The following is an 18,022-nucleotide window of genomic DNA, read 5'->3' on the forward strand; positions in this document are numbered from 1 at the left end:
TACTACCAGTGTGTTGCTGTCTATATCTTTTTTGAAGTCATGCGACATTTTCCTTATAAACTTGGGGGTTCCTCTATTGGGAGCATATAAGTTTACAATGTTGAGGTCTTCTTGATAGAGTCTTCCTTTAAGTGTTATAAAGTGCCCCTCTGGGTCTCTCTGTATGGTCTTTGTTCTGAAATCTACTTTGTCTGATACAATATGGCAACCCCGGCCTTTTTCTCATGCCATTTGCTTAGAATATTTTTTTTTCATCCCTTTACTTTCAATCTGTGTAGGTCTCTTGCTCTGAGGTGGGTCTCTAGTAGGGAGCATATGTGTGGGCCATGTTTTCTTATCCATTCACCTACCCTGTGTCTTTTGATTGGGGCATTTAGTCCATTCACATTGAGAGATAGCAGTTAGTTGATTTTAGACTTGAAATTTTGAAATGTGTAAGAGAATTTGACTAAGTTCTAAGTTATTAAATAGCTGAAGATTTTTAAATTGAACTTCAATCTTATGGAAAATTGGGTTTTTGCATTTGTAATATTAAAAATTTGACTATTACATTAAAAAATCTGGTGATTACAAATCATAGCCTCAGTGCACAAAACGCCCCCTTTTACAGAAGTCACTCATAGTAACATCTTTTATTGATGCACAAATGAGACCTGTGCATATAGATTATGCTGTCTGCCTTCCCCTTCCCCTGCCCTGTCACCTCACAGTGGAGGAGCCACTCTTCTCAAGGGTGGAAGCTACAATTATGTAGTTCTTGGAGGTTCTGACTGAAGAGCTCAGGGTGGGCCTCAGAAATCAGTAAGTTTAAGAAACCTGCAGATAATCTCATGTGCAGGTAGGCTTGGTGGCTGATGGACCAGAGAGAGAAGAGTTGAGTCAGGGTTCTAGTTTAAAGGCACTAGCCTTCTAAAATGGATATTCAAAAGTCTGCTTAGTGTGTAGGTGATGAATAGAGGAAGAAAATGACAGTAAACTTGAGTGAAGATCCTCCCCTTCACACCCGTATTAATTTGATGCCTTTTCTAACAGCAACTGGGACTTAGGAGTGTCAAGGTGCAGCTGAGACTTGGTTTAGAGGACCAATTAGAGAGAATAATTGCAGGTCTTTCCCACTGGGCTGGGAGTGTGTATGTTCAAAACTGTTATAAGGGGTTAGAAGAAGTCCCTGAAAAGAGCTTGGCTCAAAGAAATATGAGGACCTTGATCCAGTTCCATGAGATGGTGGGGGGTGGTCTCCTCGACCTCCAAGAGACCAAGAAGGAGCTGTATAGGAGGGCTGGGTCCTCATTCCAGAGGCAGAATGAGAACCCCAGCAAACTCCAGCAGGTTTTCTGATGTAAAGGGGGAACAGCCATTCTACCTTCCACCAACTGTAAGACATTACAGCCTCCTCATTTCCATCCAAACAGAGGTCCATTCAGATAGAGAGAAGGAGAGTGGTCAGAAATGACACGATGCAGCCTGGGTAGCGGGGAACAAAATTCAAAAAACCCTGTGGAAGAGATGTTTATGCTGAAATAGTAAATGAAAAATGATACTTAAGCATCTCGACCTGAAAGCGTGATTTCATAACTGAACAATTAATGAATTAAAGATGAGAAGAACGAAAATATGGCAGAGGAGTGAGTGGAAGTCACACTGACCTCTTCCGAGGACCAAACTGTAATTGAAAATAAATTGTGGAGAAATCACCTGGAAAACAACAGAACAACAGTGAGAGAGGAGTCCTTGGAGCCTCGGACACACAGTGGAATTGACTTTCACACATTCTAATAGGTGAGAAGTAGAGTGGAGGCTTGAGAGGGTGGGCCGGGCACCATGGGCACCAGCACCAGATGGATATTGAAACAGCCAGTTTGATCCCTGTAAGAAGAACAGGGCCTGAATCATAAGCAGGGACCTCTAGCCTACAGCATCTGAACCCAAAAAGCACACAGACAAAAGACAACTGAGAAAAGCATAGTGCTCTCTGACAGAGACAGGTAGCTGGAGATGCAAAGAGACGTTTAAAGGGCCAAGGCAAAAATTTGCAGTGGCAGCCACCTCCTTAGTCTCTGGGAAGAGGCAGGAGAGGAGTGGGCTCGAGACTGAGGAGATATTGGTGAGGAAAGCTTTGTGGAGAGAACTGAGAAAATGGCCAGCAGGGCCTTGGTGAGGACTCACCTCTCACTCCACAGCTTCCATCTCGCTCAGGCATAAACAAAACAATAACTCTGCCCTCAGGACACTCTCCCCAGGAGTTGCACACAAGCCTGGGTGCTCAGTGCAGTGTGGCCAACAGAGATAGTAGACCCCTAAGTAAAGGGGACACAGGGCTGCCTAGAGAACCTTGATGAGAGACTTGAGACAGAGGCACTAGTGAAAAAACTGTGGGAGTAGCTGGGGTGTTCCTGGTATTGACTCCTTCCCTATTCTCTGGTCTCCATCTTGCTCAGGCAGGCCATGCCCCAAAGAGACAGCAGTGGTAAAGGAAATAAAAGCCCTACCCTCAGGACAGTACAACCCAGACAGGAGTTGCATGTGTGCCTTGGTGCTGAGTGCAGAGCTGCCTACAGAGATAGTAGACTTCTGGCTAAAGGGGACACAGAGCAGCCTAGAGACTCTTGAGGAGAGACTGGAGTTGGAGGCATTGGGGAGAGAAGTAAGGGAATGGCTGAAGGGATCCCAGTGCAGACTCCTTCCACAATCCATAGTCTCCATCTTGCTCAGGCAGATCACTCCCCTGAGTGGCAGTAGCCTGCAATGACACAATAGCCCCACCCACAGTAGGCACTGCCCCACCCTCTGGTACATAAGCCTGACAGCTGAAGGTAGTGACTAGATTAACAATTGCAGTAGACAGACACAGACAGTAAGTTTCTGGAAGACTCAGACAGACTGCTTAAGGTCAGACAAAATCAGTAACTGACATCATTAGAGGCAGACCCAGAAAGAAAAGAAAAAAAAAAAAAAAAAAAAGACCCACCTAACACCATAGAAGTTTAATCCACAAAGCTGGGAAAACAAGACGGATCAATTTAAAAAGCAGAAGCAAAAATAAAATAAAAAAAATACAAATAAATAAAAATAAAGACCCTCACAAATAATGGGAAGGAAAGGAAACACCCCCCCCCAAATGAGGTGAAAGGAGGAATCCCCTCAGAGACAATTAAATGAAATAAATACAAGTAAACTATCAGATATTGAATTCAAAACAATGGTTCCAAGGAAGCTCAAGGAATGCAGCGAGCTCAAAAAGAACTAGGAGAAACTACAAGGAAACTACTGGGAACTTACTACAAACTATATCAACATGGAAAAGGACATAGAAACTATCAATAAGACACGAGAGAAAATGAATAATACCATTTCTGAATTGAAGAACACAGTAGAAGGCATCAAAAAGAGGCTAGATAAAACAGAGGATCGAATCACTGAGCTGGAGCATAAGGTAGATGAAAGCTTCCAGAAAGAGCAAGAAATGGAAAAAAGACTCAAAAAATATGAAGAGGCATTTAGGGAAATGCGGGACAACCTGAAACGTAATAATACCCATATCATAGGGATACCAGAAGGACAAGAAGAAGAGCAAGGGAAAGAGAACCTGCTTGAAAAAGTCATGATGGAAAACTTCCTTAATTGGAGGAGAGAAAAACTCGCACAAATCCAGGAAGTACAGAAGGTCCCATTCAAGAGGAACCCAATGGGGCCCATGCCAAGACACATCATCATTAAAATGGCAAATATCAAAGACAAAGAGAGAATCCTAAAGGCAGCAAGGGAGAAACAGGTAGTAACATACAAGGGAGCCCCAATATGGCTAGCAGCTGACTTCTCAACAGAAACACTACAAGCCAGAAGGGAATGGCAAAAAATATCCCAAGTAATGAAAAGCAAAGGCCTACAGCCAAGACCTCTACTCAGCAAGGCTCTCAATTGAAATGGAAGGCGAAGTAAGGAGTTTCCCAGAAAAAGAAGACTAAAGAACACATCTCCATCAAACCAGCACTACAAGATATCCTAAAGGGACTGGTTTAAGAAGATGAAGAAAAAGAATGAGAAAGAGAAGAACACAGGTACAAAGGGAAAACATGTATAAGTTCCTATGAATAATAACTGTAAATGTAAATGGACTAAATGCCCCAATCAAAAGATAAGGATAGTTGAATGGATAAGAAAACATGACCCACACATATGCTGCCTACAAAAGACCCACCTCAAAAAAAAGGACCTACACAGACTGAAAGTAAAGGGATGGAAAAAAATATTTGAAGCAAGTGGACAGGAAAAAAGAGCAGGGGTAGCAATACTTATATCAGACAAAATAGATTTCAAAACAAAGGCCATAAAAAGAGACACAGAGAGACACTTTATAATACTCACAGGAAGAATCCATCAAGAAGGCATAAACATTGTAAAGCTATATGCACCCAACATAGGAGCACCCACATACATTAGGAAAATCTTGGAGGAATTCAAGAAAGACATAGACAGCAACACACTGATAATAGAGAATTTTAACACCCCACTGTCAAAAATGGATAGAACTTCCAAACAAAACATCAACAAGAATATTGTGGAACTGAATGATACATTATATCAAATGGATTTAACTGACATGTATAGAACCTTTCATCCCAAAGCAGGAAAATACACAACTTTTTCAAATGTGCATGGATCTTTTTCAAAGATAGACAACATGATAGGACACCAAGCAAGTCTTAACAAACTCAGGAAAATTGAAATAATAAGAAGGATTTTCTTGGAACACAAGTGCTTGAAACAGGAAACCCACCTCAAGGAAAAAACTCAAACACTTGAAAACTCATGGAGATTGAATAACACACTATGAAACAATGAATGGGTCAATAAAAAGATCAAAGAAGAAATCAAAAAGTTTCTGGAAACAAATGAAAATGAACATACAACAGTCCAAAACCTATGGGTCGGTGCAAAAGCAGTCTGAGAGGGAAGATTATAGCAATACAGACCTACCTCAAAAAGATAGAAACATTTCAAATAAACGATCTAAACTTACAATTTCAAGAACTGGAGAAACAACAACAAATAAATCGCAGAGCAGATAGAAGGAAGGAAATAATCAAAATCAGAACAGAACTGAATGACATAGAGATGAAAAGAACAATGTAAAGGATCAACCAATCCAGGAGATGGTTCTCTGAAAAGATAAATAAAATCGACAAGCCTTTAAGCAGACTCATTAAGACAAAAAGGGAGAGGACCCAAATTAATAATATCAGAAATGAAAGAGGAGAAATAACAACTGGTACCACAGAAATACAAAGGATTGTAAGAAATTTCTAAGAGAAGTTATATGCCAAAAAATTTGAAAACCTCATGAAATGGACAAATTTCTAGAAAAGTATAATATTCCAATACTGAATGAAGAAGAAGCAGAAAGCTGAACAGACTGATAGCAGCTGGGGAAATGGAAGCAGTAATCAAGAAACCCCCGGCACCCACAAGCCCTGGATCAGAAGGTTTCCCAGGAGAACTTTACAAAATATTTAAGGAAGAGCTACCCCCTGTTCTTCTCAGATTATTCCAAAAAATCCAAGATGAGGGAAGACTCCCAGACTCTTTTTATGAAGCTAGCATCACTCTAAACACAAAACCAGATAAAGACATCACAAAGAAAGAAAAGTACAGGACAATATTGCTGATGAACATAGATGCTAAAATCCTCAACAGAATATTGGCCAACCACTTCCAGCAATGCAAAAAAAGATCATCTATCATGATCAAGTGGGATTCATTCCAGGGATGAAAGGATGGTTCACTATACACAAATCAATAAATGTAATACATCACATGAACAAAGGGAAAGACAAAAACCACATGATCATCTCTATAGAAGTAGAAAAAGCATTTGATAAGGTACAGCACCCATTTATAATAAAAACACTCAGTAAAATGAGAAAAAAGGAGGCATACCTCAACATAATAAAGGACACATTTGAAAAACCTACAACCAACATCATAATCAATGGGCAAAAACTAAAAGCTTTCCCACTAAGATTGCGGACAAGACAAGGATGTCCACTTTCACCACTTCTATTCAATATAGTATCGGATAACATAGTGATCAGACAAGAAAAATAAATAAAAGGCATCCAGATTGGAAAGGAGGAAGTAAAACTATCATTGTATGCATTTGAAATGATAGTGTACATAGAAAATCCTATAGACTCCATCAAAAACTATTCAACCTAATAAGTGCATTTGGCCAAACAGCAGGATACAAAGTCAATAGTCAAAAATTGAAGGCATTTTTGTGCACCAACAATGAAATAGCAGAAGCAGAAATCAGAAAAAAAAAATCCTATTTGTTATAGCAACAAGAAAAATAAAGTATCTAGGAATAAATTTAACCAAGGATGTAACAGACTGGTACTCAGAAAACTAGAGAACACTGAAGAAAAAAAATTAAGGGAAACACAAATAAATGGAAACATATACTGTGTTCATGGATTAGAAGAATTAATATCATCAAATTGTCCACACTACCAAAGCAATTTATAGATTCAACACAATCCCTGTTAAAATACCAATGACGTATTTCACAGACATAGAACAGACATTTCAAAAATTTATATGGAACCATAAACGACCCCGAATAGCTGCAGCAATTTTGAGAAAGAAATACAAGTAAGAGGGATCACAATATTGGACATCAACTATGTTACAAGGCCACTGTAGTCAAAACAGTCTGGTACTGGCACAAGAACAGACACATAGATCAGTGAAGGAGAATAGAAAGCCCAGAAATAAACCCATGTCTCCATGATCAATTAATATTTGATGAAGGGGACAGAAGCATAAATTTTAGTAAAAATAACCTCAACAAATGGTGTTGGGGTTATTTTTCAAAATTGATATTCAACCACCAACTTACACCATACACAAAGATAAACTCAAGATGGATAAAGGACAAATATAAGTCACAACACCATAAAAGTCCTAGAGAAGAAAAGAGGCAGGAAACTCTCTTATATCCCACACTGCAATATTTTCACTGATATGTCCCCTAAAGCAAGGTACATAAAGGAAAGAATAAACAAGTGGGACCCTATCTAAATAAGAAGCTTTTGCATGGCTAAAGAAAACATCAGCAAAATGAAAAGGGAGCCAACCCTATGGGAAAATATATTTGCCAATGATACATCAAATAGAGGTTTGATCTCCAAAATGTATAAAGAACTCACACGACTCCACTCTAGGAAGACAAACAATCCAATTAAAAAAGGGGCAAAGGAACTAGGCAGACACTTCTCCAAGACAGAGATCCAGTTGGCCCAGAAACATATGAATAGATGCTTAGCATTACTAGCCATCAGAGGAATGCAAATTAAAACCACAATGAGATACCACTTCACACCAGTCAGAATGGCTATCATAAAGAGATCAACAAACAACAGGTGCTGGCGAGGCTGTGGAGAAAAGGGAACCCTAGTCCACTGTTGGTGGGAATGCAGACTGGTGCAGCCACTGTGGAAAGCAGTGTGGAATTTCCTCCAAAAGCTGAAAATAGAACTACCTTTTGACCCAGCAATTCCACTGCTGGGATTATACCCTAAGAATCTCAAAACACCAATTAAAAAGAACCTATGCACCCCAATGTTCACAGTAGCTCAATTTACAATAGCCAAGTGTTGAAAGCAACCTAAATGCCCATCAGTTGAGGAGTGGATCAGAAAACTATGGTACATTTACACAATGGAATACTATGCAGCATTAAGAAAGAAAGAGCTCCTACCCTTCACAACAGCATGGATGGAACTGCAGATCTTTATGGTAAGTGAAATAAGCCAGGGGGTGAAAGACAAATACCATATGATCTCACCTATAAGTGGAACCTAACCAACAAAACAAACAAGCAAGGAAAATATAACCAGCAACATTGAAATAAAAAAAAAAAAAAACAGAGTCAAGAGGGAAGGTGGAAAGGGTGGTTGGGGAAAGGGAAGAGAAGGGTCAAGTCAAGGGACATGTATAAAGGACCCATGGACAAAGCCAAAGTGGGGAAGGTTTGAGGGAGGGAGGTAAGGTAGGGGATCAGGGGAAAGTGGTGGCGGGAAGGTGGAGAAAAATGTATTTGAATAAAAAATGAAAATAAAATAAAATAGCAATGCAAATAATAAAAAGTAAATTTTTATTTATATATTGTAATATATTAAAATATAATTTTTCACTTCAGTAAACATTAGTAAGAACAAAGAAGGATATTGAATAATCATAAAAAGAAAACTCACAATATTGTATCTCTCTGAAGCCTAAATATAGCAGCTAAATATGCAAGGCAAAAACTTTGTAAAATGTTGTATGTGATAAAAACATATTTATAAAAAAAACTGTATACCTCCTTCAAAAATGGACAGATATAGGCCTGGCCAGGTGGCTCAATTTGTTTGGGTGTTATCTTGTGCACCAAAAGTTTGCAAGTTTGATTCCCATCTCGGCACAAAACTAAGTTGTAGGTTTGATCCCTGGTCATGATGTGTACCCAAAGAAACTGATTGATGTTTCTCTACTACATCAATCTCTCTCTCACTCGCTCTCTCTCTCTCTCTCTCTATCTCCCTTCTCTTCTCTCCCTCTTCCTCTCTCTCTCATTTCTTCTCTCTCTAAAAAAATCAGTAAACATACACTTGGGTGAGAGTTAAAAAAAAAGAGGGCATATGTACATATGTAGTAGACAAAGCTTAAGTAATGTTTGGAGAAATTGTATAACATAATCAACAAACACGATAATTGCCGGGAACGTAAACTAGTATCTCTCAAATAGAAGCTATACATTTTTTATAAGACTTTCACAAATAAATGTTCATTATTTGGCCATAAAGAAAATCTTAATAAATGAGATTCTGAGACCATTGAGTCTCTTAATAGGTCACTAAAAACCTCCCCTGCTGGGACTACACCCTAAGAATCCCAAAACGCCAATTCAAAAGAACCTATGCACCCCAATGTTCATAGCAGCACAATTGACAATAGCCAAGTGTTGGAAGCAACCTAAATGCCCATCAGTAGATGATTGGATCAAAAAACAATGGTACAGGGTATAGTCCCAGCAGGGGAATCGCTGGATCAAAAGGCAGTTCCATTTTCAGCTTTTTGAGGAAATTCCACACCGCCTTCCACAGTGGCTGTACCAGTCTGCATTCCCACCAACAGTGGACTAGGGTTCCCTTTTCTCCACAGCCTCGCCAGCACCTGTTGTTTGTGGATCTGTTTATGATGGCCATTCTGACCGGTGTGAGGTGGTACCTCATGGTGGTTTTGATCTGCATTTCTCTGATGGCTAGTGATGCTGAGCATCCTTTCAAATGCCTCTGGGCCCTCTGTATCTCCTCCTTGGAAAAGCATCTGCCCAGGTCCTTTGCCCTTTTTTTTTGATTGGATCGTTTGTCTTCTTGGAGTGGAGTCGAGTGAGTTCTTTATATATCTTGGAGATCAAACCTCTATCCGATGTATCATTAGCGAATATATTTTCCCATGGTTGGCTCCGCTTCATTTTGCTGATGTTTTCTTTTGCCATGCAGAAGCTTCTTATTTTGATGAGGTCCCATTTGTTTATTCTTTCCTTTATGTCCCTTGCTTTTCATTCTTTCCAATTTGGGTGTCTTTTAAATTTTATTTTATTTTGTATTTTTTATTGTAACACTATTACAGTTGTCTCCACTTTTTCTCTCTATTTGCAGATCCATCCAGCCTCTGCTTGCCCCTCCTGCAGGTCATTACCACAGTACACGGGTCATGCATATATGTTCTTTGACCTATACTCTTCTTTCTTCCAGTCTTCCTCTCGCTCCTCTCTGACAAGTATCAGTCAGTTCCATGTGTTTATGCCCCTTTTTCTACTTTGTGAGTCTATTTATTCATTAGATTCCACATATAAGTGAGATCATGTGATATTTATCTTTCACTGACTAGCTTATACCACTTAGCATAATAGTCTCCAGGTCCATCCATGCTTTAGCAAAAGGTTAGAGCTCCTCCTTACTTACTGTCATGTAATATTCCATTGTGTAAGTGTACCACGGTTTTTTCTTTTTATCCACTCATCTACTGATGGGCACTTGGACTGTTTCTGGACCTTGGAAATTGTAAATATGAATATAGGGGTGCTTGTATTGTTTTGAATTGGTGTTTTAGGATTCTTACGATATAGTTCCAGAAGTGGAATTGTTGGGTCAAAAGGGAGTTCAATTTTTAATTTTTTAAGGAAACACCATACTGTTTTATCCACAGTGGCCCCACCAGTCTGCATTCTCTCCATAAGCACTAAGGTTCCATTTTCTCCACATCCTCATCAGTATTTGTCATTTGTTCATTTATTGATGGTAGCCATTCTGAGAGGTGTGAGGTGATATTGCATTGTGGCTTTAATTTGCACCTCTCTGATGATTAGTGATGAGTGTATTTTCAAATGTCTATTGGCCAACTGTAGGTCATCCTTTGAACTATCTATTTGGGGCCTTCCTTCCATTTTTTAATTAGGTTGTTTGTCTTCCTGGTGTTGAACTTTCTAAGTTCTTTATATATATTGGAAATTAAACCCTTATCAGATATATTATTGGCAAATATATTCTCCCATACAATGGATTCTCTTTTTATTTTGTTGATGGTTTATATAGCTGTGTAGAACCTTTTAAATTTGATGTACATCCATTTATTTATTTTTCCTTTGTTTCCCTTGCCCTAAGAAGAAAATTGGTAAAAATATTGCCATGTGAGATATCTAAAATTTTATTGCCTATGTTTCCTTCTAGAATTTTTGTTTCATGACTTATATTTAAGTCTTTTATCCATTTTAAGTTTATTCTTATGTATGGTGTATAGTTTTACTATTTGCATGTGCCTGTCCAGTTTTTGCAATACAATTTATTAAAGAGACTGTCTTTATTCTGATGTTTGCTCTTACCTCCTACGATAAATATGAATTGACCATAAGGATGTGGATTTATTTTGTGGATTTATTAATCTCTGATCTGTTCCATTGATCTATACGCTTGTTCTTATTATAGTAACAACCTGTTTCGATTACAGTTGCCTTATACAATGGTTTGATATTAGATATAGTGATACCTACAACTTTGTTCTTTCTCAAGATTGATGAAACTATTTGGGGTCTTTTTGGTTTTGTTTTTCATTTCATGTAAACTTCAAGAATATTTATTCTAGATCTGCGAGATATGCCATCGGTATTTTGATAGGAATTGTATTGAATCTGTAGATTGTTTTGGATAGTAAGGACATTTTAATAATGTTAATTCTTTCAATCCTTGAACACATTATATGCTTCCATTTATTAGTATCTTCCTCAATTTCTTTTTTTAGTGTTCTATAGATTTCCAAGCAGGAGTCTATTACTTCCTTATTTAAATTTATTTTTTTTATTTTTTATTTTTAATTAATTTATTTTTTTCAAATATATTTACCTCTGCCTTCTCCCCACCGCTTTCATTTGCCCCCTTCCCCCTCCCTCCCTCAACCCTTCCCCTTTGGTTTTGTCCATGAGTCCTAGCTATATGGTCCCTGACTTGCCCTTTCCCTTCCTTTCCCCCCCACCCCTCCCCCCTCCCTCCCTCTTGTCTCTGTTAGTTTCCTTTCCTTTCAGTGTGGCTGGTATTATCTTCTTTGCATCTTTGTTTTGTTGGTTAGGTTCCACTTATAGGTGAGATCATATGGTATTTGTCTTTCGTCCCCTGGCTTATTTCACTTACCATAAAGATCTCCAGTTCCATCCATGCTGTCGTGAAGTGTAGGAATTCTTTCTTTCTTAATGCTGCATAGTATTCCATTGTGTAAATGTACCATAGTTTTCTGATCCACTCCTCAACTGATGAGCATTTAGGTTGCTTTCAACACTTGGCTATTGTAAATTGAGCTACTGTGAACACTGGGGTGCATAGGTACTTTTGAATTGGCATTTTGGGATTCTTAGGGTATAGTCCCAGCAGGGGAATCACTGGATCAAAAGGCAGTTGCATTTTCAGTCTTTTGAGGAAATTCCACACTGCTTTCCACAGTGGCTGCACCAGTCTGCATTCCCACCAACAGTGGACTAGGGTTCCTTTTTCTCCACAGCCTCGCCAGCACCTGTTGTTTGTTGACCTGTTTATGATGGTCATTCTGACCAGTGTGAGGTGGTACTAGCCACAGTGGTCAGACAAGAAAAAGAAATAAAAGGCATCCAAATAGGAAAGGAGGAAGTAAAGCTATCATTGTTTGCAGATGACATGATAGTGTACATAGAGAACCCTGTAGACTCTACCAAAAAACTCCTCAACCTAATAAGTGAATTTGGCAAAACAGCAGGATACAAAATCAATATTCAGAAATCAAAGGCATTTTTGTACACCAGCAATGAAAGATAAAAAGAGAAAATCAGAAAAAAAATCCCATTCAATAAAACAAGAAGAAAAATAAAGTACCTAGGAATAAATTTAGCCAAGGAGGTAAAACACCTGTATGCAGAAAACTATACAACATTGAAGAAAGATATTAAGGAAGACACAAATAAATGGAAGCATATAACATGCTTATGGATTGGAAGAATTAATATCAGCAAAATGTCCATACTACCCAAAGCAATTTATAGATTCAATGCAATCCCTATTAAGATACCAGTGATGTACTTCACAGAAATAGAACAGTCATTTCAAAAATTTATATGGAACTATAAATGATGCCGAATCACTGCAGCAATTTTGAGAAAGAAAAACAAACTAGGAGGGGTCCCAATACCGGACATCAACTATACTACAAAGCCACTATACTCAGAAGAATCTGGTACTGGCACAAGAGCAGACACATAGATCAGTGGAACAGAACAGAAAGCCCAGAAATAAACCCAGGTCTATATGGGCAAATAATATTTGATGAAGGTGGCAGAAGCATAAAGTGGAGCAATAATAGCCTCTTCAACATATGGTGTTGGGTCAGCTGGACGGCTACATGCAGAAAATTGAAATTGGATCCTCAGCTGACACCATACACAAAAATAAACTCAAGACAAATAAAAGACTTAAATATAAGTCACAACACCATAAAAGTCCTAAGGGAGAACATTGGCAGGAAACTCTCAGATATCCCATGCAGCAATTTTTTCACTGATATGTCTCCTAAAGCAAGGGACATAAAGGAAAGAATAAACACGTGTGACCTCATCAAAATAAAAAGCTTCTGCATGGCTAAAGAAAACATTAGCAAAAGGACAAGGGAGCCAACTCTATGGGAAAATATATTTGCTAATGATACATCAGATAGAGGTTTGATCTCCAAAATATATAAAGAACTCACTTGACTCCACTCCAAGAAGACAAATGATGCAATCAAAAAAGGACAAAAGACCTGGGCAGATGCTTTTCCATGAAAGAGATACAGAGGGCCCAGAGACATTTGAAAGGATGCTCAGCATCACTAGCCATCAGAGAAATGTAAATTTTTTTTAGATACCTTATTTTTGTTTCAGTAATAACTGTGATTTTTTTTAGATTCTCTTTCTGATAGTTTATTATTGGTGTTTAAAATGCCATCAATTTCTACACAAGGTCTGGCAGAAGTAAAACCTGTTTGACTGTGGTTGGTCGGGTAATATGGGGGTAATAATTTATAGTTTTAATTTGAACATTTCACCTAAAATGTTATATGATGTGCTTGAGTGTGATATTGTTATGTTACTGCATTACATTTTTATGATTTTGTAATAAAATGATGTGTTACTTGTGTTGGACCCTGTATATTAAATTTGTATCTTGCTATTTTGAAGAATTTATTTATTAGTTCTAGTAGTCTTGCTGTGGAGTCTCTAGGGTTTCCTATATACAATATCATGTCATCTGTGAATGATCACAGTTTTACTTCCTCCTTTACAATACAAATGCCTTTTATTTCTTCTTCTGATCTGATTGCTGTGGCTTAGACCTCCAGTACTCTGTTGAATAAGAGTGGTGAAAGCAGACAGCCCTATCTTACTCTCATCTTAAGAGAAATGTTTTTACTTTTTCCCCAGTGAGTGTGATGTTGGTTGTAGGTTTTTCATATATGACCTTTGCTATGCTGAGGTATGACCCTTCCATTCAAACTTTGCTGAGAGTTTTTATCATAAATAGGTGCTGAATTTTATTCAATGATTTTTCTGTGTCTATTGATATGATCATGTGATTTTTTTAATCTTTCGTTTTGTTTACGTTCTGTAACACACTTATTGATTTGCAAATATTGTACCAACCTTGCATCTGTGGGATTTAGCCATCATGGTATATAATCTTTTTAATATAATGCAGGATATCATTTGCTAATATTTTATTGATGTTTTTAGTATATATTTTCATCAGGGATATTGGCCTATAATTTCCTTTCTTTTTAGTGTCTTTATTACATTTTGGAATTAGGATAATGATTGATTCATAAAAGACATTAGGAGTCTTCCTACTCATGAGTTAGTTGGAATAGTATGAGAAGGATGGATATTAGTTCTTCTTTGAATGTTTGGTGAAATTTGCCTTTGAAGCCATCTAGTCCAGGATGGCTTCAATTTCATTAGTTGTTGTTGGTCTATTCAGGTTGTCTTTCTTCTCATTCATTGTTGTTCTATTACAGTTGTCCCAGTTTTCCCACAACACTCTTCCATGCCCCACCTACACTCTGTTCCTAAAGTCAATCCCCACACTGTTGTCTACAACAATGGGTGATTTATACTTTTTCTTTAACTAGACCCTATCCTTTCTTTTCCACCTTATTCCTATCCCTGTTCTCCTCTGATCCCTATCAATTTGTTTTTTTGATTCCATGCTTCTGGTTCTATTTTTCTTGTTTGTCTGTTATGTACATTAGGTTCCTGTTATAGGTGAGATCATATGGTATTTGTCTCTTGCCACCTGGCTTATTTCACTTAGCTTAATGCTCTCCAGTTTCATCTGCACTGTCTTGAAGGGTAGAGGTTCCATCTTTCTGCTGTGTAGTATTCCATTGTGTAACGGTAGCACAGTTTTTTGATAAACTTATTTACTAATGGGAACTTAAGCTGTTTCCAACATGTGGCTATTATAAATAACAATGCTATGAACTTGGGTTCATTTCAATTGCTGTTTCATGATTCTTAGGGTATAATCTCAGAAATGGAATTGTTGGGTCAAAAAGCATTTCTGTTTTTAATTTTTTGAGGAATTTCCATACTGTTTTCCACAGTAGCTACACCAGTCTGCATTCATACCAACAGTGTACTAGGGTTCTCTTCTCCACAACCTCATCAGCACTTGTTTATTGATTTGTTAATGATGGCCATTCAGACAAGTGTGAGGCAATATCTCATTGTGGTTTTAATTTGAATCTCTCTGATCCCAGTGATGTTGAGCATCCAATCAAATGCCTATGGTCCCTGTGTATGTCCTCCTTGGAAAAGTGTCTGTTCAGGTCCTTTGCCCATTTTTTAATTGGATTGTTTGTCTTCTTGGAGTGCAGTCCTGTGAGTTCTTTATATATTTTGGAGACAAAACCTTGCCTGATGTATAATTGGCAAATACGTTTTCTCATATGGTTGCTTCCCTTTTCATTTTGCTGATGTTTTCTTTAGCCATGTAGACGCTTTTAATTTGAGGTAGTTCCACTTGTTTATTCTTCCCTTTATTTCCCTTTCCCTAGAAGACATATTTGCAAAAATATTGCTGTGAGGAATATTGAAACTTTACTGCCTATGTTTTCCTCTAAATTTTTTATGGTGTCACAGCTCATGTTTAAGTCTTTTATCCCTTTTGAGTTTATTCTGGTATATGGTGTGAGCAGGTGGTCTAGTTTAATTTTTATGCATGTACCATTCTACATCTCCCAGCACCATTTGTTGAAGAGGCTATTTTTACTCCATTTAATGCTTCTTCCGCCTTTGTCAAATATTAATTGACCATATAGATATCGGTTTATTTTGGGGCTCTCTCTTCTGTTCCATTGATCTATGTGTCTGTTCTTATGACAGTACCAGACTGTTTTGATTACAGTGGACTTGTAGTATAACTTGATATGAGGTAGTGTGATCCCTCCTACTTTGTTCTTTCTCAAGATTACTGAGGCTATTTGGGGTTGTTTATGGTTCCATATAAATTTTTGAAATGTTTGTTCTATGTCTGTTAAATACACTTGTTATTTTAATAAGGATTACATTGAATCTATAAATTGTGTTGGGTAGTATGGACATTTTGATGATGTTAATTCTTCCAATCCATGAACATGGTATATGCTTCCATTTATTTGTGTCTTCCTTAATTTCTTTCTTCAGTGTTGCATAGTTTTCTGCATATGGGTCTATTACCTCCTTCATTAAGTTTATTTCTAGGTACTTTATTTTTCTTGTTGCTAGAGCAAGTGGGTTTTTTCCCCTAATTTCTCTTTCTGAAATTTCATTGTTGGTGTACAAAAATGTCTTCCACTTCTGAATATTGATTTTTGTATTCTGCTACTTTGCCAAATTCACTTATTTAGTTGAGTCATTTTTGGGTGGAGTCTATGGTGTTTTCTATGTACACTATCATGTCATCTGCAAACATGACAGTTTTATTTCCCCCTTTCCAATTTGGATGTTATTTATTTCTTTTTCTTGTCTGATCACTGTGGCTAGAAATTCTGATAATATGTTGAATAAAATTGGTGGTAGTGAATATCCTTGTCTTGTCCCTGATGTTAGTGGGAAGGTTTTTAGTTTTTGCCCATTGAGTATGGTGTTGGCTGTAGGTTTTTGTATATGGCCTTATTTATGTTGGGGTATGCTCCTTCTATTCCCACTTTGCTGAGTTTTTACCATAAGTGGGTGCTGTACTTTAACAAATGGGTGCTGTACTTTAACAAATACTTTTCAACTTCTATTGCTATGATCATGTGATTTTTGTCTTTTACTTAATTTTTGTTATATGTTTTATTTATTGATTTGTGAATATTGTACTATCCATGTATCCCCTTGAATGAATACTACTTTTTCATAGTGTATGATATTTTTAATGTGTTGCTCAACCTAGTTAGCCAATATTTCATTGTGGATTTTTGCATCTATGTTCATCTGTGATATTGGTTTGTAATTTTCTTTCTTTGTTTTTTACCTTATCTGGTTTTGTTATTAGGATGATGCTGGTCTCATAAGAAGAGTTTGGGAGTCTTCCCTCTTCTTGTATTTTTTTTTTTTTGAACGATTTGAGAAAGATAGGAGTTAGCTCTTCCCTAGATTTTTGGTAAAAATTCTCTTATGAAGAGAATAATTCTCCTCTGAAGCCATCCAGTACAGGGTTTTTGTGTGCTGGGAGTATTTTTGATAATTGTCTCAATAATTACTAATTATTATTGTTCTATTCAGGATTTGTAATTTTCTTAATACAGTTTTGGAAGATGATATGTTTCTAGAAATTTGTCCATTTCTCCCAGGTTTTCAAATTTCTGGGCATATATTTGTTCATAGTAGTTTCTTACAATCCTTTGTATTTTTGTGTTGTTGCTTGTAATTTTTCCTCTTTTGTTTCTGGTTTTATTTTTTGGGGGTCCTCTCTCTTTTTGTATCGATGAATCTGGTTAAAGGACTTGATTTTATTTATCTTTTGAAAGAACCAGTTCCTGGATTTATTGATCCTTTGAATTATTATTTTTTTAGTCTCTATGTCACTTAATTCTGCTCTGACTTTGATTATTTCTTTCCTTCTACTTGATCTGGACTTTATTTTTTGTTGTTCCTCTAGTTCTTGTAGATGTAGGGTTAGGGTTTTTTTTTAATTAATTAATTAATTTTTTATTTATTTTTCATATACATTTGTCTCTGCCTACCCCCCACCACTTTCCCTTGCCCCCTCCCTCCTTTTCTCCCTCAGCAATTCCCCTTGTTTTTTTTTTTTTTTTTTTTGAAACTTTTCTATCATCTTAGGTAGGCCTGTATTTCTATGAACTTCCCTCTCAGGATTGTCTTTTCTGTGTCTCATAGCTTTTGGGCTGTTACGTGTTCATTTTCATTTGTTTCCAGAGACTTTTTTTTTAAATTTCTTCC

Source organism: Pteronotus mesoamericanus, unplaced genomic scaffold (genome assembly GCF_021234165.1).
Source record: "Pteronotus mesoamericanus isolate MK-2021 breed Mesoamerican mustached bat unplaced genomic scaffold, CSHL_Meso_final scaffold_125, whole genome shotgun sequence".
NCBI classification, from domain to species: domain Eukaryota; kingdom Metazoa; phylum Chordata; class Mammalia; order Chiroptera; family Mormoopidae; genus Pteronotus; species Pteronotus mesoamericanus.